The following is a 24,573-nucleotide window of genomic DNA, read 5'->3' as shown; positions in this document are numbered from 1 at the left end:
TAGAAGATTTCTTTTAATATTGTACATAAATAGTTTAATATAAGAGGGCTATATCTTCATTGCTGGTTTTTACAGCATATACAGAAATTATTTGAGAAAGCTGCTAACAACTTACTGCCAATCAAAATAAAAACAAATATGTACCTTATTCCACTTTTTCTCATCATTCCATTTAAAAATGTTTAACTTGGTAATTTTGTACTATTGTTTATGTTATTCAGGACAGCTTGTTGTAACTAACTTTATTATAACTTTATACTTCACCTTGCAAAAAAGTTAAGATCTTTGAATGAACCAAGTGAAGGAATAATTTAAATAAATTCTCTATCAAAGCTGAAGGAACCTATCTCTTGAGGCTAATTATCTCACATGTTTACCAGTAAGTTCTACATATTCCAACCATAGTTGCTCTTTCCTGTCGTGTTTTTTTTTTCCCCAAAAAGAAGGACAAAGCTCTGACAGTGATTTTGAATATCTTGAAAGTCCTGAAGGTTTTGGGGATCAAACTATAAGAGGAAAACTGACTGTTTGAAAAGCTAGAGGACAAGATTGTAATGCAGCTCTGATTTTTTAAATATATTATTGATGTACTGCACATTTGACTAGACAGTAAAATCAAGCAGAGTGGGTACACTCCCGGTCCCTTCAATTAGACAGTGTCATCTATCAGGATCTAGGAAACACATCCTCTACCCTTTTGAATAGCATCCCCCCAGAAATCCGTATGGCTACCACCCTAATGGTGTGCTGAAAGTCTTTGAAAACTTAAGCTGTTCTCCCAGGCCTGGGGGGGAGGGTGATTTTTGAACCCCCTTTTTTCCCCCGGGGGAGAGGGGTTGTTCCTTTCCATTGATGATCTTTCTGTTTGCAGTATTGTTCTCAATTTTTACAAGGTAAGTGACTGTTACACACACAAGCTCCCAGGTTCAGCTTATGGTCAGTCACTCACAGACTCACAGCCTGTTGAGGCACGTGGGATCTTGTCAGGCCCCCTTGCTTTCTACCTGGGTTTTCCAGAGAGCTGTGGCTTGAGCAGACAAGACACACAGCCCTGGTCAACAGTCGGGAAGTAATTAGGGACACACACAAATAACTTTCAACCAAACACTGAGGCACAACAGGTTCTTTGAAATACAGGAGACCCAGTGAATTTAAAGTAACAGCAAAACTTTACTGGTTATAAGGTGCATTGCTCTTTCTCTCTCTCTCTCTCTCTCTCACACACACACACACACACACTTACCCATGTCCAACTAAGCTGCCAGGCACTAGCTAGAGGGACGGAAGCCGCTAAGTCTGGATCCAAAGACAACTTGAATGGGCGGGCTTTGGGACCCCTTTTATCACCAAAAGTCCTTGCTTTGTTGATTCACAAGTTTGGTAGCTATAGATGGGATTGGAGAGTGGTTCTCCATGTGATCAGGCCCAACTTCCTTTGTCTATTTCAGGTGACATTTTTCCTTTGTTTCCTTCTTATCTACCTTCCTGAAGGGATCTTTTAGACAAGTTTCCTGGCTTTTGTCCTCTCTGCATACATGTTTGCTCCATCTTTAGGTAATGGCAGCTTCAGCCTAGTCTCACATGATCCAGAGTCATCATAGTCTGGAGGACTCTAATTTTAATAACATAAATAAAATGCATTTCTCTCTTCACCCTCCTGTAATAGATAAAATTTAATAGGTCTGTTTTTTTGTTTTGAAATCTTTTAAAAATTAACAGACTTGGTTTAATGGCTATGTTATGTCTCTGTGATGAAGACATTTTCTTACAAAACTAGTCAAATGAAGAAAGAAACTAGTTTATAAATATAATAGCAGAAAATTGATAATAGTCTTTAGGCTAAATCTTAGAAGTAATATCATAAAACAACAATCTGTTATTCTGTGAAAAATAGTTAAAAATCGATTTTTGCTGCCTTACAAAAATAATCTCTTTGAGGTCTTTATGTGTTTTCAGAGATTGAACATTAGAATAGAATTTGGATCTTTTAGTCACATCCTCTGTCTGAAAGGGGAATGGAAAGTCTTGATACAAGTGAATGGTTTATAGTTAGACATCTGTACTGCAGGAATATCATTGCATCATAGCCATTGGCAGAGTAGTTCTATGCTGACTAGGAATGTTCCAGGAATCTAGATTGAAAGAATCAAAGAGGCAAGGTAAAAGTGAACACAGTATGAGAGTTCTTCTTGTGCTTTTTCCCTCTTATTGTTTGTAACTCTCAAACTAGTCTCCATATTTTATGAGTTAGGAGCATGACCTAGATTGAGGAGACAGTTAGATCCTTCTCAAATATGAGACCTTGCCTATGAATTCATGCTCAGTTTGATGCAGGAATAAAAGGATTCCCAATCTTTAGTTCTAAATTCTGAATGGCGAGATTCTTCAAGCTCCTAGAAGTATGTTGTCCTGAAGTAACCAGAGAATGATACATTCACATGTATGGAGTATGAAGTTGGTACACAGATTGAATGGAGACTTAGCTAAGTTCCTAGTTATTAGGAACCCAGGGTCAAAACTATTTATTTATTTATTTTTCAGTTTTCTGACACTGCCCGTCTCCCCCCAGAGGGGGACTTTGGGCGGTTTACAACAAAATAAACAAAATTGTTTTTTTTCTGAAATTCATAAAATTTAGTATGAAATATTTATGTTTGGAAGTAGCGACATTATGAAAATGACATTTTGTGATTTAGGATAATTATAGTATAGGCCACAATCTTTCTTGGTATGACTTAAACTTATTGATACAGATATTAAATTTTATGAATTTCAGAAAAAACAATTATGAATTTCTTAAATGTTATGGGGTCTACTGAAGTCTGGAATTTGGAGACTATGGCATATACAAACCCACCTCATTGTATTATCTGCTTATGTATCTTGGACAGCTAAAAATAAGCATCCGAATAAGTCAATTTCAAAGAATATATAAATGTAAATATGGACCCATCTACTACCCTGATCCCTCTTGATTGTTGTGTATGTATGTGTACCTACACACACATTACACAATTAGTGTGGTTGTAAACTCTAGTAGAGTAAAACCATGAATAAAAAAAATCCTCTAATTTTTTTATGTTTAGTATCTTTTTATAATGGTTTAACACTGAAAAGCTTTGCAAATAAAATATACACTTTGGAAGTAACAGAAGCTACTTTGGTTTGTTTTTCAGTTGTTTCATTCCTTTTTTAAAATTAGAAATCTTGCTAAATTGTTGTCTTTAGTTTAAAAACTGTTCCCGGCTTCCTCAAAGACATTTAAATTTCTTGCACATTGTAATTTCTAGCAACTTGAATAGATTGTACCCTTGTGAAGACTCCAGAAATGGAATTAGGAGGTTAATAATTTAACCACATTAAAGATCACTTCAGACCAGGCCTCATATCTAATAAATCAGTGTTTCTCAACCTTGGCAACTTTAAAACATGTGGACTTCAACACCCAGGATTTGTCAACCAGTATATGCTGGCTGGGAAATTCTGGGAGTTGAAGTCCACATGCCTTAAAGTTGCCAAGGTTGAAAAACCCTGTAATAGATACCGTATCAGTGAATAAGACATTCTTTCTGGGCATATTATATAAGACAAATGGTCCCTCTTCCACAGGTTCTGGAAATATTGGCTGGGCATCAGACTAGTAATAATGCTTCAGTCTTACAACTGAATTAAAACTTGTATACGTCCTGGATGCCAAGACAGACTGTTAAGACAACTGTCATTCATCCTAAACTGAGGGGCAATTATACGATTCAAACTAGAGTACAAAGTGGGATGTGCTTTGATAAATTTCTGTATGGTCTTAGTGTTTGACTTGTGATTGAGCTCATGTCAAACATGTTGGAAGATTGCTGGGAAAGCCTTTGGCCCAGGAGAGATCAGAAAAGTCACACACCAGGCATTTCTATAAAAATAATTTATTTACAGAAAGCAAAAGCATATTTAAAAGAATTGGCTCTCAGTGAGAGCAGCTTGACTCTCTACATGCCTGCACAAAAAAGGGAAACAGAAACTAAAACAAGTCCGGGCAAGTTTCTCCCCCCAGGTGCAAAAATCAGCATCTGAAAAGGGGACAGTTGAATTCAACCTTTTCACCTAGCCAAAATGATTTGTTACCATAGCAACCTTAGTCTGTAGTAGAAAACATTAACACTCCCCTTTTTATACTACAGATTAAGATGCAAACCAATTTGCTTTGTTAACTCTTTGTGTCTTAGTACAGCAAGAGGTTTGGTTAAAATATCAGCAATCATGTCTTTTGATTCACAATATTTTAACATTATCTCCCCTTTGGTTTAACAGAAAGCTACCATCCTCCTCCTTGTGTTTTTCCAAACCTAGGTTGTTATAATTTCAAGGCTTTTTAATGTGAAATGGCTTTTCATGCAGGCTTCAAAATCAAGCCTTTGTTTTTCGGTTGGTGTGAACAGCAGCAAATCATCAACATAAATGCACAGATACATACAGCCTTGTTTGTCTTTCTTCATATATACACATGGATCTGCTTCCTTTTTCAAAACCAAAATTCTGCAGTTTTTTCATCTAATTTTTGGTTCCAGGATCTAGCAGCTTGTTTTAACTCATAGATTGACTTCTGCAGTTCACAGACTAGATTCTCCCCTTTTTCATAGCCAGGGGGTTGCTGCATGTATAATTTCTGATCTAAATCACCATAGAGAAATGCAGTTTGAATGTCATAGTGGTTAACTGACATTCCCTTGAGTGCAGCAACTTTTAACAGTAATCTAATTGATTCACCTTTAGTAACTGATGCAAAAGTCTTGTCAAAGTCTAAATCTTTCCTCTGAGTGAACCCTTTTGCAACCAACTTTGCTTTATATTTTTTGATTTTTCCATCAGCATCCCTTTTCAGTTTGAAAACCCACCTACAACCCAGACAGTGTTCATTGGGAGGTAGATTTACCAGTTTCCATGTTTTATTTTCTTTCAAGGATGCTAACTCCTGTTGCATGGCAGAATGCCAATTTTGTGCAATCTCAGGTGGTAAAGCATTCACTTGTTCTAAAGACTCAGGTTCTGTGATTATGTGAAAATCCTTTACTGTTTCAGCCTGAAAACGTGATGGAGGAACACCTTTATTACTCCTCTGAGATCTGCGAGGTAATTGTTGTTTATTCGTTTAGTCGCGTCCGACTCTTCGTGACTTCATGGACCAGCCCACGCCAGAGCTTCCTGTCGGTCGTCAACACCCCCAGCTTCCCCAGGGACGAATCCGTCACCTCTAGAATATCATCCATACACCTTGCCCTTGGTCGGCCCCTCTTCCTTTTGCCCTCCACTCTCCCTAGCATCAGCATCTTCTCCAGGGTGTCCTGTCTTCTCATTATGTGGCCAAAGTATTTCAGTTTTGCCTTTAATATCGTTCCCTCAAGTGAGCAGTCTGGCTTTATTTCCTGGAGGATGGACTGGTTTGATCTTGCAGTCCAAGGCACTCTCAGAATTTTCCTCCAACACCACAGTTCCAAAGCATCGATCTTCCTTCTCTCAGCCTTCCTTATGGTCCAGCTCTCGCAGCCATATGTTACTACGGGGAACACCATTGCTTCAACTATGCGGACCTTTGTTGTCAGTGTGATGTCTCTGCTCTTGACTATTTTATTGAGATTTGTCATTGCTGTTCTCCAAAGGGTGAAGCGTCTTCTGATTTCCTGACTGCAGTCAGCATTTGCAGTAATCTTCGCACCTAGAAATACAAAGTCTTTCACTGCTTCTACATTTTCTCCCTCTATTTGCCAGTTATCAATCAAGCTGGTTGCCATCATCTTGGTTTTTTTGAGGTTTCGCTGCAAGCCAGCTTTTGCACTTTCTTCTTTCACCTTCATCATAAGGCTCCTGAGTTCCTCTTTGCTTTCAGCCATCAAAGTGGTATCATCTGCATATCTGAGATTGTTAATGTTTCTTTCAGTGATTTTAACTCCAGCCTTGGATTCCTCAAGCCCAGCATGTCACATGATATGTTCTGTGTACAAGTTGAATAGGTAGGGTGAGAGTATACAGCCCTGCCGTATTCCTTTTCCAATCTTAAACCAGTCCGTTGTTCCGTGGTCTGTTCTTACTGTTGCTACTTGGTCCTTATACAGATTCTTCAGGAGGCAGACAAGATGACTTGGTATCCCCATACCACTAAGAACTTGCCACAATTTGTTATGGTCCACACAGTCAAAGGCTTTAGAATAGTCAATAAAACAGAAATAGATGTTTTTCTGAAACTCCCTGGCTTTTTCCATTATCCAGCGGATATTGGCAATTTGGTCCCTAGTTCCTCTGCCTTTTCTAAACCCAGCTTGTACATCTGGCAATTCTCGCTCCATGAGTTGCTGAAGTCTACCTTGCAGGATCTTGAGCATTGCCTTACTGGCATGTGAAATGAGTGCCACTGTTCGATAGTTTGAACATTCTCTAGTGTTCCCCTTTTTTGGTATGGGAATATAAGTTGATTTTTTCCAATCGGATGGCCATTCTTGTGTTTTCCAAATTTGCTGGCATATAGCATGCATTACCTTGACAGCATCATCTTGCAAGATTTTGAACAGTTCATCTGGGATGCCGTCATCTCCTGCTGCCTTGTTATTAGCAATGCTTCTTAAGGCCCATTCAACCTCACTCTTCAGGATGTCTGGCTCTAGCTCACTGACCACACCGTCAAAGCTATCCCCGATATTGTTATTCTTCCTATACAGGTCTTCTGTATATTCTTGCCACCTTTTCTTGATCTCTTCTTCTTCTGTTAGGTCCTTGCCATCTTTGTTTTTGATCATACCCATTTTGGCCGGGAATTTACCTCCAATGTTTCTAATTTTCTGGAAGAGGTCTCTTGTCCTTCCTATTCTATTGTCTTCTTCCAGTTCCATGCATTGCTTGTTTAAAAATAATTCCTTATCTCTTCTGGCTAACCTCTGGAATTTTGCATTTAATTGGGCATATCTCCCCCTATCAATGTTGCCTTTTGCTTTCCTTCTTTCTTGGGCTGCTACTAGTGTCTCAGCAGACAGCCATTTTGCCTTCTTGGTTTTCTCTTTCTTTGGGATGTATTTTGTTGCCGCCTCTTGAACAATGTTGCGGACTTCTGTCCATAGTTCTTCTGGGACCCTATCTACTAAGTCCAGTCCCTTAAATCTGTTCTTCACCTCCAATGCATATTCCTTAGGAATATTAGTGAGCTCATATCTAGCTGATCTGTGGGTCTTCCCTAATCTCTTTAGTCTGATCCTAAATTGTGCAAGAAGAAGTTCGTGATATGAACTACAGTCAGCTCCAGGTCTTGTTTTTACCGACTGTATAGATGTCCGCCACCTTTGGCTGCAAAGGATGTAGTCAATCTGGTTTCGGTGTTGTCCATCTGGGGAAGTCCATGTATAAAACTGTCTTTTAGGTTGCTGGAAGAGAGTGTTTGTTATGCACACTGAGTTGTCTTGGCAAAATTCTATCAGCCTATGTCCTGCTTCGTTTTGTTCACCCAGGCCATGCTTACCTGTAATTCCAGGTGTCATTTGTCTGCCCACCTTAGCATTCCAGTCTCCTGTGATGAAAATAACATCTCTTTTAGGCGTGTTGTCCAGTAGGTGCTGCAGATCCTCATAGAACTGCTCTACTTCAGCTTCTTCAGCATCTGTGGTTGGGGCGTATATTTGGATCACTGTGATGTTAGATGGCTTGCCCTGAATTCGAATTGAGATCATTCTATCATTTTTTGGATTGTATCCAAGCACTGCTTTAGCTACTTTACTGTTAATTATGAAGGCTACTCCATTTCTTCTGTGGTCCTCTTGTCCACAGTAGTAGATCTGGTGGTCATTTGATGTGAAGTGGCCCATTCCAGTCCATTTCAGTTCACTGACGCCCAGAATGTGTATCTTTAATCTTAACATCTCACCAATAACCACATCCAATTTGCCCTGGCTGATAGATCTTACGTTCCAGGTTCCAATGGTGTGTTGATCCTTAGAACATCGGATTTGCCGTTCACCACCAGCACCGTCGGCCGCTAGCCGTCTTTTCGGCTTTGAGCTAGCTGCGTCATCACGTCTGGGGCTAGTTGAACTCATCCTCTGTTCCTTCCCAGTAGCATTTTCACCATCTTCCATCTAGCTCATGGCATCATTGAGGTGCTCAAGCTCCAGCACCACGACAAGGTAACGATCCTTTGCTGAAGCTGTGAGGTAATACAGGGGTTAAATTTTGACTCCTATCACTTTCCTGAGAAGCATCTGTCTCATCAGACAGATCTTCAGTTTGCTTTTCTGGTTTAATGTCCTCATCAGGCAAAAGTTCACCATCATCAAGTCCTTGCTGTTCTCTTGTGGTGGTCAGGTCAACTGGAGAGCTAGAGTTTAATCTCCCCCAGTTTTGTTCAGCAATAGAAGCGCTTTTGCTAATTATTAATTTCTCTCCCATTATGAACCTGTAGCTCCTTTGGCTTTGTTCATAGCCAACAAAGATGGCTTTCTTTGTTGTGGGGCCTCCTTTCCTTCTCTGTTGTTTTGGAATATGAACCCAAGCAGTGCTACCAAACACTCTAAGATGGTTTTCCGTTGGTTTCACACCATAAAACAAATGGAATGGAGTGTCCTGAATCACAGAGTCATACAATCTGTTTTGTACATAACAGGCAGTAGATATTGCCTCTCCCCAATACTTAAAAGATAGATGTGAATCTTTAAGCATGCATTCCATCGTATTTTGCAAGGTTCTGCCCTTTCTTTCAGCAACACCATTTTGCTGAGGGATGTAAGGGTTAGAAAGAATTTGTTCTATCCCTTTTTCCACTAGGAACCTTTTGAATTTGTGAGAAAGGTACTCTCCTCCTCTATCACATTGGAGTGCAGATACAGGCCTAGGGAATTTTCCATTTGCCCATGTCACAAAACTTTTAAATTTCTCAAATGCCTCATCTTTGTGTTTTAAGATGTAGATAAATGTGTATCTTGAGAAATCATCAATGATTGTCATTGCATACCTTGCTTGTCCAAGACTTGGAGCAAAAGGACCAATAATGTCAGAGTGTACAATTTCCAAAGGTCTAGTTGTAACTCTGTCACTGTGCTTACTCACAGGAGCTTTTAGTGTTTTGCATTCTTTGTAAACTACACAGTCTAAGTACCACAGGGTTTTATCTTTAGGTCAGCACACAGCTGTGACATTTGTGCTACATACTTGAAATTAGCATGATGAAATCTCCTGTACATCAGGTGTACACATTGGTGATGATATGGAGTGTTGCCAACTGCAGCCTTGCAGCTTGGCTTCCTTGCATTTTGCACAATGTACAAGGAGTCTTTTAATATTCCAGTAGCACACAATTTCCCATTTTTACGTATCTCACAACCATTTTTCTTAAATGTTATGATATACCCTGTTGCAGCCAATTGTGCCACAGATAAAACGTTTGATTGTAAATTTGGCACATACAACACACCTTTTACAGTTTCTCCTGAGCAGGATAAATACAAGTCACCTTGTCCCATAATTTTGGTCACAGACCCATCAGCCAAAGATACACTTTGTCTTTCAGTTTTAGACAGTGACACAAAAGAGTTTTTACAATTACATAAATGACAATTGGTCCCAGAATCTAACACCCATACATCAGAATTACCCTTCTCAGCAACCTGTGCAATTTGGGTTGTCTGAAGAGCCTTCTTCTGTGTTGCCCTTGTGTTTTTCTTCTCTGTCTTTCTACTCTTGGGTCTCAAGGCACAGTCTTTCTGCAAATGTCCAGCTGAACCACAAGTGAAGCATCGCTGGCTGGCTAGTGCTGTGGCCTCAGTTTCCTTTCCCTTCTTTTCTCTTGTTTTCTGGTATTGCAGCTTTCCAGAAGAGATGGGGGGGATCTTTCCTCTCTCTTCTCCCATTCAGCGAGTAAGCGCTGTGTAACATACGATGGGGTGAGGTCTGCTTCAGGCATAGCCTCCAGGGTACAGATCAGTGTGTCCCACGTTGCATTTAGTGAGGACAGGAGAATATAGGTTTTTGTGAGAGGTATAAATTCCATTCCTCTCTCCTGCAACTCAACAAACAGCTGCTGAATATAATGCAGGTGCTCAGGAAGGCTATCTCCTTCTGCAAGGTAGGCTTTGTACAGCTTTTTTGTCAGGGTAACTTTACTCCCTGCTGTTGCCTTTACATATAAGTCTCTCAAAGTGTCCCAAAGTTGCTTTGCAGGCTGCATGCCTCGCACATGGACTAGCTGATTGTCCTCAACTCCCAGGATAATGGTGGCTCTAGCCCGCTCATCCTGTCTCCGCCATTCAGCACTGGGATTTTGGGGGTTTTGCTCACCAATTGGCAGCCAAAGATTCTCTCTGCAAAGATACATCTCCATCTTCAGGGCCCAATTCAAATAGTTGGTCTCTGATAGGCGCTCCAGAGGCATCTCTGAGGGCTGGGAGGTAGCCATGGCTTCTTCCTTCTTTTGCAAGTCACCTCAGCTGACTTCTTTCTCCTGTAGACTGGCAGTTGCTGGAAAATCTCCAGGTGGCTCCAAAGAAAATCTTCACAGGTCTTTGCTACCTGCCTTTAAATTGTGCATGAGGTGTGGAGCTGATCTCTCTTTTCTCTCTGGGTTTTACTGGGCTTACTGGGCTGTTCACTGGGCCCATAACCTGTTGGCAGATTGCTGGGAAATCCTTTGGCCCAGGAGAAATCAGAAAAGTCACACACCAGGCATTTCTATAAAAATAATTTATTTACAGAAAGCAAAAGTATATTTAAAAGAATTGGCTCTCAGTGAGAGCAGCTTGACTCTCTACATGCCTGCACAAAAAAGGGAAACAGAAACTAAAACAAGTCCGGGCAAGTTTCTCCCCCCAGGTGCAAAAATCAACATCTGAAAAGGGGACAGTTGAATTCAACCTTTTCACCTAGCCAAAATGATTAGTTACCATAGCAACCTTAATCTGTAGTAGAAAACTTTAACAAAATAGACATGTCAACTTCTGTGTTACAATTACTTTTTGTACTTTATTGGCCTATGTCCTATTAACTTGTTTTCTTATTTTTTCCGTTGTTAGAACTTGCATAGTAAGTTAAACAGACATGGTCTAATGTATTTTATAATCTGGAAGACATTCCAGAAGATTTCTTAAATGCTGCCAAACAAGTGTAAGAATAAAGCAGTAGATATTACAATTTACATAAAACACATTTACAAGATTCTTGCCATTCAAGTGTGGAGGATCATTAATTATAATGAGAAATAATCAAACTTCCTACAAACTGTGCGGTCTAAGCAGTTTCAATTTTAAAGGGCTGTCATTTATGCACAGTAATACGTTTAGGCCACAATTTTCCATTGGATATTAATCTTGTTTTTCATTAGGCACTCCTTTTTACGTAAATACAGGAAGTGTATGAATGTCTCACCTGTAATAAATCACATTCTGGTTTAGCAACAATGTGCAAATTATTTATAATATAATGAATGAAGAACAAAATTGTAGGCTGTCTAAAGCACTTTTTCTGTGCATGGTCATATATTGAATTATTGAATTATTTATTTAACAAATTTATTCACCGCCCATCTCACCCCTACAGGTAAGAAATATATATGTAAAATGACTTGATTGCCCTTTGAACATCCTATTCCTGTTCTTTGTGATGTCAGTGGACAAAAACAATAAAAGAACTTTTTTTTTAATATTTCATGGACTTTTTAATGAAGGATTTAACTATTCCTTTCTGGGACTAAGAATTTTATCCAGAAGTATGGGCCACAATTTAGGCTATTGACACTGTTGTCTCCTGTTCAGACTATGAGGTGGCCAGACAGTTTTATCAAAACAACTTTTTATTAAGACGGCTATTAACAACAAACAATCCATGCGATAATTGAGGTAATACTAGTTTCCGATCAAGATGACCCAGGCAACAATGGAAGAACAACCAAAGTTGCAGAATCACACTGTGGCAAAACCACAGGGCAGGATTCGCTGACAGGAGCTGTGGGACTAGATGATTCTAGGGAACATGGCAAGGCTTGAACTGAAGGCGAGAGTCCACAATTGGGAACATTGACTGAACTGGACTGGTGTGTAGAGGCTAGGCTGGGCTTGACTGGATATTCGAGGCAAGGCTGCGGGCTTGAAGCAAGACTGGACTGGACTGAAATTCCTAGGCAAGGGTAAGAGCTTGAAGCATGACTGGACTGGACTGGAGATCCTAGGCAAGGCTGGGAGCTTGGAGCTAGGATGTACTGGACTGGAGATTCTGGGCAAGGCTGAGAACTTGAAGCATGACTGGACTGGAGTGGAGATTCTAGGCAAGACTGGAAAGTTGGAGCATGACGAGGCTGGACTGGAGATCCTGGACTAGACTGAGAGATAGGAAGAAGCCTGGGAACAAGCTTGGAATGCGCTGAATGGTGACAGCAAGGTCTGGAACTGGATGTTAGGCTAAGGTTGTTAGAATTGGCAGGGAGAAGATCCTCTGTGGCAGCAGGTGCAAGTTACATGTCCTCCATGGTAGGAAACACAGGCATTGATTCCCTTCTGGCTACAAACAAGGTTTCTGGCGCAGGTAAGGACTCTTCCACTGAGGCTGTGAGCTTGAAGGATCAGTTGTCTCTGGCAGCTTGCTCTTTGCACATCTGGCTTTTATGCCGATCCCTTGTGCTCCTATTCCCTTCTGCAGCCAATTGAGCTGCCTTCTTTGTGCACTTTTCTGCATGTCTTTCACACGTGGTGATTGGAGGATTCAAATCCTCCGAAGACTGGCCATTCAACATCTGTAACTTCTCCCATGCTGCTGAGTCATTTCTGGGTTTTGCTTTCCTGGTTTCTGCCTGGTAAGTTTCTGTTTCCCCTTCTGACTCAGAAAGAGTTTCATTTTCTGAGTCAGAAGCTGGCTGAAACCTCACATGTTGTTTGCAGCATATTTCTATCTTATAGCCAATATTTTATAGTTATCTTTGTCAACTTTATCATCATTAACATATGTCTATAAGATGATAGCTCAAGACTAAGAAATAATTAATTTTGATTGATTCATCTGAATATAATAGCCACTATTCTTTGTTCACTATTGCCTATATTGACTGCTTTAATGAATAGTGAAAGGTGAAAGGTCCCCTGTGCAAGCAACGAGTTACGTCTGACCCTTTGGGGGGATGCCGCTTTCGTGACGTTTTCTTGGCAGACTAAGCAGGGTGGTTTGCCATTGCCTTCCCCGGTCGTCACCTTCCCCAGCAAGTTGGGTACTCATTTTACCGACCTCGGAAAGATGGAAGGCTGAGTTGACCTGAGCCAGCTACCCAAGAATCCAGCTTCCACTGGGATCGAACTCGGGTCGTGGGGAGAATTTCATTTGCAATACTGCTGACTATCATTCTGTGCTTATAACTATAAAAACTTACAAGTGATTTGCAAATTCATTTTAGGGTTTGCTTTGCTGAGCTCTGAATGTAATAATTTAAACTCTTGAATTTAAAGAGTTAAGTAATTTAAATGTATAGGTTATGTAATTCATATTTGACTTTTCCATGTAAGGGAAAACTGTCATTGTTGTTAATATGCTGGAAATCTGTATTTTGGTTACTACTTCTGCATATGAAATCAAGACAAATTCTTATATTTTTTATAAAGAAGTACTAATGTATTGTCAGACATAATTTGTAGTATTGCTTCGGTAATTGGATGAAAGTAAGATTTGAAAGAGATATTATTTTAAGGGTTTGTGATATGAGTCTGAACATTTTCACAACAATCTTTAAAAGTCCCCCTTATGGGGGAGATGGGTGGTAATTAAATTTGAATCATCATCATCATCATCATCAATCTTTGTCATTTTTATAGGTAGATGAGGCTCGGGTGCTACCAAAACAGTGGTACTAAAGAATGCCCATTAATAATACTACGCAAAACCAGCACAAGTGTGGAGCTGGCAATACTTATAGTAGTGAGATCCTTTTAATACTGGATTGATAAACATGCCAAAATAGCAACCTTCATTTCTTCAAGTATGGGTCTCCCTCTGTATTTATTCAGTGTAACGATGCCTTACAAAGTTACTTTATATTTATTCTGCATTTCTGTCCCATGGTTCTTTAGGTAAAAATAAGACAAAAACTTGTCTTCATCTCATTTTTTTTAACCAAGCTCATTAAAAATATATATCTTGGTTTGTGCTTGGTATAGATGCAGCATGTCGTTGGGCCAATGTGTACTGTCACTATAGAAAGACATTGGTTTAAAATGGCTTGGACAATGATGTGAGAGGTTCTTGGCCTTGATTCAGTATGGGCTTTCCTATAAAATAGTTTATCTCCTGAATTTAGCTAATCAGGTTTTTTTTTTTTTTTGGCTAGGCACAAACTGATTGGCAAGAATAAAAAAAATGGTAGTGTCTCCCAGTCAGCCTTAACTTCTCATGTCTTAAAGGTCATGTCCATTATCCGTGTGCAAAATTTGAAATGAATTGTTCTGACTTTTCTCAGAAGCATTTGGAACTTGAAAAGGCAGCGTTTCACATTCAGAAAAGATGTTTTGAGCTTGAAATGGGACTATAACTGCTTTTGAATTCAGGACAGAGTGTTTTCAGAAGGAACTATTTCAGCGTTGAAACATTTTGTATACCCTTAATGTCAATATAGTTGTCATGGTAAAAATATGGATGTGGTTTGCTGTTTCCATTATTCAAGATGTTGTTTCGACCTCCCAGTCTATCCTATGTTCTCCCACCCATATACTGACCAGGTCAAATTCTGCTTAGGTTTTTAGATCAGCTGAGGTTGATTAGCTACAGTCACCTACCTGAAACAAAGGTCATACCCTTTGCTGTAATATGCAGGACTAAGATACATTAGGACCAACTATAGATTTGTTGTAAATAAGTCCAAGGTCTCCAAGTCTTACTCATCAAAACTGTTTTCTTGTATTGTGTGGGAATGGACTGCTTGAAGTAGAGGTAGAAACATTTTATATGTAGATCTTCTGTGAAACCTTCATATCTCCATATGAGAAATGCAGTAAATTATGTCTTATTCTTTTTTGAGTGAAAATAATTTACAAGGGTTTTGGTTTTGTTATGTGAGAATAATATTTTCAGAAATTCAAAATAAATTGTGTCTTCATTTATTCATATTTGTTATTAAGGCCTTGTATGAAATGAGATATACAGTGAATGGTTTTGCAGAACTGTTGTGTTTGAAATGTACTGATTAAACTCTACAGAGAACATATATAGCAGACCAAAAAGCATAGGAATAGTTTAGTGGTGATAATAAAAAACCAGATCTTTGACAACCCACTATTAATTAAGAATGTATCTAACTTGAGGGTTTAAATATTGGAAAAAATGCAACTTGAGTGGAAGAGAAAGCTTTACCGATAGGACTGATCTGTAGCATGAAAATCATGTATAATATATGAACAAAAATGCCTAGTTTTTAAAAATTACCTACTGAAAAATTATATTAGAATGTTACATTGTTGAACAATTTCTTTTATCAGGAACACATGTTTCTAATTTTCTGGACACTTTAAGAAGAAACTAGTCAACTTTATTTTTTTTCTCTTTTTACAACCAAACTAGTACTCTGCATCATATGGTATATGCATTAAATGAACCATATAAATTACTTTGAGTCTATTGTTATACTAATTATGGCTGTTAATTTATCACTGTTAATCTGATTAGCCTCCATATGAAATGTACAATTTACATAGATTAATGAAATGCCAAAAGAATGAGCCACAATTATTATTTTAGGTACAAGAGATTTAATCTGAAATATATCACTTGTACATAGTCATGTTGGTTAATACTTCTTAAAAATTGTTACAAATTATTTTTGTCAAAAACATTCTAGGCAATGAATTCACTGTCAGCCACAATAATATTAAAGTATATTTCATTCCTTTTTTAAAAAGGAATAATAATTAAATCTTTCGTTATTGTGCTCCTTGCCTTTAGGAACATTTTGATCTTTTTCAATAAACTAACACTATTTTCTGGATGTTTACTAAGTCCCTAAAATAAATAAAAAATATATATATGCTTTGTTATGGAAGAAATACAGTTAGAGAGAAAGTAAGAAAAAAGATGAAGATATAAAGAAGTAGCTTCCAATATTCTTCACAGCAGTTATAGGTTCAATTATATTTTAACCTCTCTCTCTAAAGTTACATCATGACTCCTTTCTTTCTATAACCTATCCTGTGTAATCAGTAAAACCATAAATCACAAGTTCATTTTTTTTCATTTTTATGCAAAAAAGTCCATAAGGGATTTCCAGTTGCCAATAAATGTAGATATTGTCCTTTCTCTAATCAAAGAAGTCAGTTTGTCCATCTTAGCAAGTTCTGTCAATTTTTATAACTATTTGTCCATCAATCCTGAAAGGAAAAGTTCCAGCTTCAATTGAATATTAATCTTTAAAATCCTCTGTGTCAATGCATGTATTTGAATCCAGTTTTTGTAGATTTTTTACATGTCCACCATGATAAAATGTCCGTTCATGTTGTTTACATTTCCAACATACATTTGAAATGCCTTTATACATTTTAGATCTGGTGTCTTGTACCAAAAAATCGTTTACATCATTTTATAAAAATTCTCTTTAAGATCATAGGTAAAGGTAAAGGTTTCCCTTGACGTAAAGTCCAGTCGAATCCGACTCTAGGGGGCGGTGCTCATCTCCGTTTCTAAGCCTTAGAGCCGGCGTTGTCCCTAGGGACACTTCCGGGTCATGTGGCCAGCATGACGACTCGGAACGCCGTTACCTTCCCGCCGAAGCGGTACCAATTCATCTACTCACATTTGCATGTTTTCGAACTGCTTGGTGAGCAGGAGCTGGGACGAGCAACGGGAGCTCACCCCGCCGCGCGGTTTCGAACCGCCGACCTTCCGATCGGCAGCTCAGCGGTTTAACCCGCAGCGCCACCGCGTCCCCATCTTTAAGATCATAACATAATATAAATTTCAACCCTTTTAACCACCTATTTTCCCATTGATCCATTTGTATATTATAACCAAAATTCTTAGCCCATATTATCATACATTCCTTTACCTGTTCTTCCTCTATTATGTCACTTATGACACCTTCAGATAGCATATATTGTGATGGTTGCCTATTCTAAAACACCATCAGACTCATGAGTAGGAATTCAAAAATATCTGATTTATTAAAGAATAGTATGCAGGATCACAGAGAAAGCTGAGAATGATGAAAGCGCACCAAATTCAAACTAAAAACGCTCTGTCCAAATAAAATTCCTCCCCCTGTAGAATCTTAGCAAGTTCACAATCCCAGGTGCTCCTAATGGTTTCTGATGGTCTGCGGGAAAAGTCCTTGAGCAGAGCACATAACCCAAACACATTCCATTGTAATGAACACAGATACAGAGCTTGGTACAAGGTCTCACAGCAGCTCCCTCCCAAACAGAAACACGCATCAGCGCCATGGCATGTGAAACGTTACGATGTATGAACTACATTGAATCAATGAACATGACATATATAGGATTCTGAAAACATGACTTCTGGTGGGGACATGGCAGACCAAATAGCTGTGCCTGTGGGCTCAGAGGGCAGAACTGACAACACGGCAGTTTTTTGGGCTCAGGCAGGTTTTTCCTGAATCCCAGGAGCGTTTTTTCCAAAAAAAGCAAAATACCTGGAATCACCTCATCAGTCCTCTGGACGGCTGCTTGCAGCCAGAAGATCGCAAACAGCGTTCGCGTTTGACTGGTAAATGCTAGCCTGGAGGCTGGGACATCACCATTTTCCAAGCCACGCTGTAGCCTTAAAGGGACACTAAGACCGGCCACTCATTTCTAAATCATCCAATTTATATTTCTTTTAAGTATGTGTACTCTAAGGGAGGCTTTCTGCAGCAAGGAGAAGTGCTTTTTTGTTATTTTTAGGATTAATTTTTTTAAAAAAAATGTTTTTAAGTGTTGGGATTTGTTTTCCCTCCAAATATTAAGGAAGATTGAGAGTAAATACTTGTCTCCCTGTTGTTGTTTTTGTACTAAATTTGAATATATTAGCATTTTCCTACACGTTGAATTGGCTGTTTTGAACTTTCAGTTTTCTGCTTCTACTTTCCCTGGGGAACTGTCTGCATATCTCTCTTTTGCTTATGTAAACACATTCCAGAATTCCTTCATATCTTCAATTTTGGCTGGTTAAGCTCCTAGGGGGTGCCATAATCTACTGCGTGAGACATGGAGGGTTTTAAACAGACTTTCTCTTACCTCCACCAAGATTTTAAACAGATTTTTTCTGATTCTTGCCAAGTTTTTTATGCAAAGTATTCAGGAAATTGTGGAAAATATGAGGTTTAAAATGTGTCACCTTGTTGGGGATGTTGTGGATGAAACTGAGGAATTTAAGAGTGACAGAAATGTTTCTTCTAAGAGTGAGATCGAGACTTCTGTTGAAATGCTGGATGAAGATTGGATAGTCAAGTTGGAGAAATTTAAGGGAGAGATTGAGTTGCAAGCCACAAGTGAAACGGATCTTCTGGTGGAGTGCCATGGAAAAGAAGGGGCTATTATATATGGGAGGTCGCCTGAAGAGAAGTCAGAGTTTTTGAGGTGGGCAGTTGGGCTGTTTGATTTTTTTAAGAAAAAAGCTCTGTGCACATTTTGGGGATATATACATGCTATGGTTTATTTTGAAGTGGCATAAAGGTTTTGTCCTGTTCAGACTATGAGACAGACAGGCAGATTTACTAATAAAATTCTTTATTGAATTAACTATTTACAATAGCAAAAGTTCCTGCAATAGATTAGACTGTATAAACAACCAATTCTACCCAGGTGGCAAGGGACACTCAGGCAACACTGCAGGGTGAGACTGTGGCAAGACAGCGAGGCAGAACTTGGCCAATCCTCTGATTGAAACTGCAAGACTGGAAAGAGCTAGAGTGTGTGGCAAAGGAGAGGCTGGACACTCACATTTGCACCGTGGCATGCAGGCTGAATCAGGCTGGTACGCAGAGGCTAGACAAGGTATCTAGGCAAGGCTTGGTTCTGGAGACAAGACTAGACTTAGCTGGAATGTCTAGCCAAGGCTTGGTTCTGGAGGCAAGGCTGGACTGGACTGGAGCATCTAGGCAAGGCTCAGATCTGGAGACAAGGCTGGACTGGACTGGAGCATCTAGGCAAGGCTTGGTTCTAGAGACAAGACTGCACTTAGCTAGAATGTCTAAGCAAGGCTTGAATCTGGAGACAAGGCTGGACTGGACCAAAGTGTCTAGGCAAGGCTGAGATCTGGAGGCACACCCTGATTGCGCTGGAGCGACACGGTGAGGCTTGGAGCTGGAAGCGAGGCTGTGCTCAGCAGGGACAGCAAGGAGAGGCTTGACTGGAGCGACTTGTGCAGGAAGCTGGTCCACGATGGCAGAAGGCGGTGGCTCTGGTTCCACGCTGGCTACAGGCAAAGCTTCTGACACTGGTAAGGACTCATCTACAGGTGCTGTGAGCTCAAAGGACCGGTTGTCTCTGGCAGCTTGCTCTTGGTGCCCCTGCCTTTTTATTTGTTCCTTTTTGTGCCATTTTCCTTTAACAGCCAATTGGGCTTCTTTCTCTTTTGCGTACCTCTCTGCTCTCGTCTCTTGAGCAATGATTGGAGGGTTCAAATCTCCCTCTGGAGTTTGTCCAATGAGTGTCTGTGATTTCTCCTGCTCTGCTGAGTCACTTCTCGGTTTTGATTCTTCAAGTCCTTCCTGTAAAGTTTCGTTTTCCCCTTCTGACTCTGGATAAGTTTCACTTTCAGAGTCAGAAGCAGGCTCAAACCTCACAGATTTAAGAGTATTTATCTGGATTGCTTTTAGGGTTTGGCTGATTTCATTTATCTTTAACAATTTGGATTAAGATTATTAATGCCTGTTTGGATGGTTTTGGGTTTAATATGACTAAGATTATTAAAATGTTTGTATTATCAAGTGCAATGGCAGACAATTTATATGTTTTTAGTCTAATCCTTACTATAGTAGACAAAACCCCTTTCCCACTTCAAAATAAACCATAGCATTTATATATCCCCACAATGCACACACAGCTTTTTTCTTAAAAACACCAAACAGCCCAACTGCCTCCCTCAAAAACTCTGACTTCTCTTCAGGAGACGTCCCATGCATAATAACCCCTGCCACTCCACCAGAAGATTCAACACCAGAACATCAGATGTTGCTGCTTTATCTGTTCAGCTGATTAGGCCTTCCTGCAGATAGTAAGCTTTGACTCTAGTTGTATCACACTTTAATCAGTAGGAAGAATTGGAATCGGTTAGATGGCTCAGAAGAATCCAAGAACTTGTAAGCAGCTTTTTAATGAAGGAAAGTTAGAAACCATAAGAAACGGATTCCAGAGTCTGCTGTTTGCAAGATCAAATCCTATTTATTGAATCTTCAAGATTCAACCTCTTTTTTCCTTTTTCTCTCAGCTCCTGACCTATGAAATGCGCTACCTGGATCCATGTTTTGAGTGGAAGGCCCAGGTTTCATCTGTCTCTTCTTTTGATTGCTGTCAAATCTGTTATCAAGTTGTGAGAATGTTGACAAACAGAATTTTGTTTTAAAATATAGTAGTTTTAAGTCCTGGGGTTTTAGTGGCATTTTGAAAAAAATGTTTATGTGATGCAGTCCTTTGAATTTACATTAGTGCTCCTGTCTTGTACTAGAATATGTACAACTCTTTTCAGCACCTGGATAATTTACTCAGACATGGTGTATAAACTGGGTTTGAGGGCATTTTCCACTTGTTTACAATGCTTAATTAACTCATTAGAACAATATGTTTTATATAAATACTTTGTGTAACCTTCAATTTAAGCTTTTCTTTAAAATCAGTCCTAATTTTTTTTTTCTAGTACTTGCTGTCAGTGAAATCCTGTGCCTTTGTTAGAGGAGAATGGTGTCTAAGTGGCCATTTAAATGTAGGAATAAGTAAAGTAGAGCTGGTTATATGACTGTACTTGGAATTGCCCCTAAACATGTTCTTGCTGATGGCTGCAAAATTGTAATAGAAGAACAGTTCCCAAATAAATAAAAAATGACTATTCTTTCATTTCTCCCTCTGTGTGTGTGTGTGTATGTGTGTAAAATTAACATATATATAGAGTGAAAGAGAATGCACATTTATATTCATTTAGACAGTTCTTTAACATTGCTTCATATATGGTGCTTCATATATGGTGGAAACCGAAAATATACTAATGTGCATTGCAGAAAGTAACAATGGTTAACATCCACATTTTTCAAATATGCATACTGTAAGTAGAACATGAGAAAGTAATGAAGGCAGAGGAAAACAAGTTTTTCTGCCATTCCCTGCATTCCCTCAGTCACTTGCTGAGATGTGTGGCTATAGAAATCGAATAAATAAATAGGTGAAAGAGTTGCACAGTGAATTTAACAAGTATGCATACTTGTGTAAGAAAGATCAATGTATCTTCATTATCCCATAGTCATATATTGTTGACCCCACATAGACATTCTGCATTCTAAACTACATCCATCGTAATCCCAAACCACCTGTGGGCCTATCCATATTCATTGTATGAATGAGTAAATACTAATGTACGTCAGACTGATTTTTGTGTTCAGAAAATCCCTTGAAAATAAAGGCCATCCATGATATTATAATGTGGTTGGTGCCCTTATGTCCCTATTCATATGAGAAGGTAATACAAAGAGACAGCTTTGTGATTTGCTATGCTGGTTTCAGCAGTGCTGCTGATCATACGGAAAGGAGGTTTGATCTGAGAAATCACTTTATAAAGACTTTATTCCACCAACCCCCAAGATCACTCTATTACAAAATCAGAGTCTTTTGAATTCTGAATTTCTCCAAGTAGTTCTAAGAAAATAAATGAATACATACATACATACATACATATTTTAATAGAAGTAATTCAATTTGAATGGAAAAGTATTGGGTTCTTACAGTCTTGTGTTTTAGGAATTTAGGGCCATGCATAAAATTTATCTTGCATTTTTTCTACAAGTTCTCATTCTTTTTTTTATAGTAAATTTTATTAAGTTTCAAAGAAAGAATAAAAACTACAGTGAAGACAAAAAACTACAAAAAACTAAAAAAAGTGCATAAACACAAGAGAAGGAAAAAAAATAAATTTACAGGAAGATGTGGCTTCCAACTTTTAACAGCAAGGATATACAAAATTTCCATAATCAATCTCTTACTATATATTAAACCAAAACACCACATTATTTCTATAAATGATTCCCCTTTAACACATAAGAAAAATCACTAAGTGCAGTTACTCCTCCTTATATTAAAATGAAGGGGAAAAAAATCATATAAACCTCCTAAACATCTTTCTCCAAAAGATAAAACATATTTAATTATTCCCTTCCTACTGCTATTCTATGTTTCTGTCTATTATAATAAAAATCAAAAGGCACATAAGTTGTCAGCTATTACACTTAATGGTATAACAATTTTAATAATCCCAATCTTAATAAACACAAAGAACAAAGCCAATTCAAAACAGTAAATCCAAATCTTTAAAGGCAAATAACATCAGTCAGATCCTTAAGGCAAACCAAGTAAACATTCTTCAACCCTTATCCCACTTCAAAATAAACCAAAGCAGTTACATGTTCCCAAGGTATTCAAGAGCTTTCTTCTTAAGAAAATCAAACAGCCCAGCTGCTCCCCACCAAAATTCCAGGTTCTTTTCATGGCATTCCACCAGGAGACCGACCCTACTTATGGCTTGCAGATCACTCTGTCCCCTAGATTTTTCCAACTCCATTATGCAGTCTTTATCCTGCATCTTGATAGAAATCCCAATTTCAATCTTAAAAGAAAGCTTTCTGTCACTCTTAGATTCCTCAGTTCCATCCACCACATCCCCAACCTTATGGCACATTTTAGCTCTCATATTTTCTACAATGTCCTGGATATCTTGCATAAAAGTTTGATAAAAGTCAGAAGATATTTGTTTGAAGTCCTGGTGAAGATCAGAAAGGATCTGTTTGAAATCCTCCATGTCTCATGAAGTAGATTATGGCAACCCCATGCTGTAGATTATGGCACTCCTTTCAGTGAAAGTCGAAGATATGGGAAAGTCTGAAAGTTGTTTACACAAAGTAAGAGTGAATAGCAGACTGTTCTCAAGGGAAAGTGAATACAGAAAGCTGGAGGTTCAAATCAGCCAATTCAACGTGTAGGAAAATGCTAATATTTTCAAATTTAATACAAAAATCATATCAGGAAGACAATTATTTACTCAGTCTTTGAAATTTCCTTTGGAAGGAAAACAAAATCCAGAACTTAAAAAAAAATAAAATAAAAAGTAAACCCAAAAATAATGATAAGCACCAAGGGAAACAGCTTCTCCTTGCTGTAGAAAGCTCCTCTTGGTGTATATATTCTTAAAAAAATATATGGTGATTTAGAAATGGGGTGGCTGGTCTTAGTGTCCCTTTAAGGGTACAGCGCGGCTTGGAAATGGTGATGTCCCCGCCTCCCAGGTGCTCTTACTGTCGACCGTGAAATGCTGTTCTTGATCTCTTGGCTGCAAGCCACCATTCCTGAGGACAAATGGGATAATTCCAAGTATTCTTGATCTGGAGAACGTTTCTGGGCTTCAGGAAAGCCTGCGTGCGTGTCCTGTTCAGACTAGAGATGACCAGGCAGATTAATTATCAAAACATTATTAAATAACTATTTACAATAAATAAGTCCTTTGAATCAGGAAGAACTGGGTTCAATCAGGACCAAATGGGCAGCGGCAAGGAAACTGGCAAGACTACAGGAGAAGACAGCAACAAGGCAGCAGAACAGGACTCTCCAATGGGGACTGGAAAGCTGAGGGAGACTGGCATACAAGGTGCTGGTGAAGCTGAAGACACTGGATCTTGAACTGGAATGCTACTCGAACCAAGCTGGTTCTGGAACACTGGATGGGGCTGAACAGAGCCCCCTGGACTCTTCTGAAGACTAAGAACCAGGCTGGACTGGACACCGGAAACTGGAGGCTCAAAGCAAGGGTGAGAACTCGGAACAAGGCTAGACTCAGCTGGAAGCTCTAGACTAGGCTGGATTCTATGAACTAGGAACTCAGAGCAAGGCTGGAGACTCAAAGCAAGAGTGGACTCAACCAGAAGCACTGGGCTAGGCTGGATACTCTGGGCTAGGAACTTGGAGCAAGGCTGGAGACTTGAGGCAAGACTGCATTCAACTGGAAGCACTGGGCTAGGCTGGATAATCTAGCCTAGGAACTCAGAACAAGGCTGGAGACTTGAGGCAAGACTGGATTCATCTGGAAGCACTGGACAAGGCAACAAACTGGGTTCACAAACCGATAGGCCTGGCACTCCTGAGCAAAGCTGAGCACCCCAAACACGGCTGGGTGGAATTGAAGTTTCACTGCAAGACTGAGGATCGAAGGCACTCTGAAACTGCACAGAAGACCTGGTGTTAACCAGCGATCTAGCAACCCTGCAAGGCTGCACCAAATACTCGGGGTGAAACTGCAGACTGGAGACACAAGACTGGACTGGAGGCGCAGGACCTGGCTGGGATCTCAAAACAAGAAGCACATGAAGTGCACTTGGAACATGCACCAGATGACTGCGGGGGA

The 24,573-nt window shown here is 39.3% G+C and overlaps 1 protein-coding gene across 2 annotated transcripts in view; it reads left to right on the top strand.

The window, feature by feature from the left end:
* LOC134489117 (contactin-3-like) overlaps positions 1–24,573 on the top strand; it is a 157,155-nt gene that overhangs the window by 1,031 nt on the left and 131,551 nt on the right. The window lies entirely within an intron of this gene.

Source organism: Candoia aspera, chromosome 2 (genome assembly GCF_035149785.1).
Source record: "Candoia aspera isolate rCanAsp1 chromosome 2, rCanAsp1.hap2, whole genome shotgun sequence".
NCBI lineage: Eukaryota > Metazoa > Chordata > Lepidosauria > Squamata > Boidae > Candoia > Candoia aspera.
The sequence above is the reverse complement of the archived record's forward strand: the minus strand, read 5'-3'. Positions and strand labels throughout refer to the sequence as shown.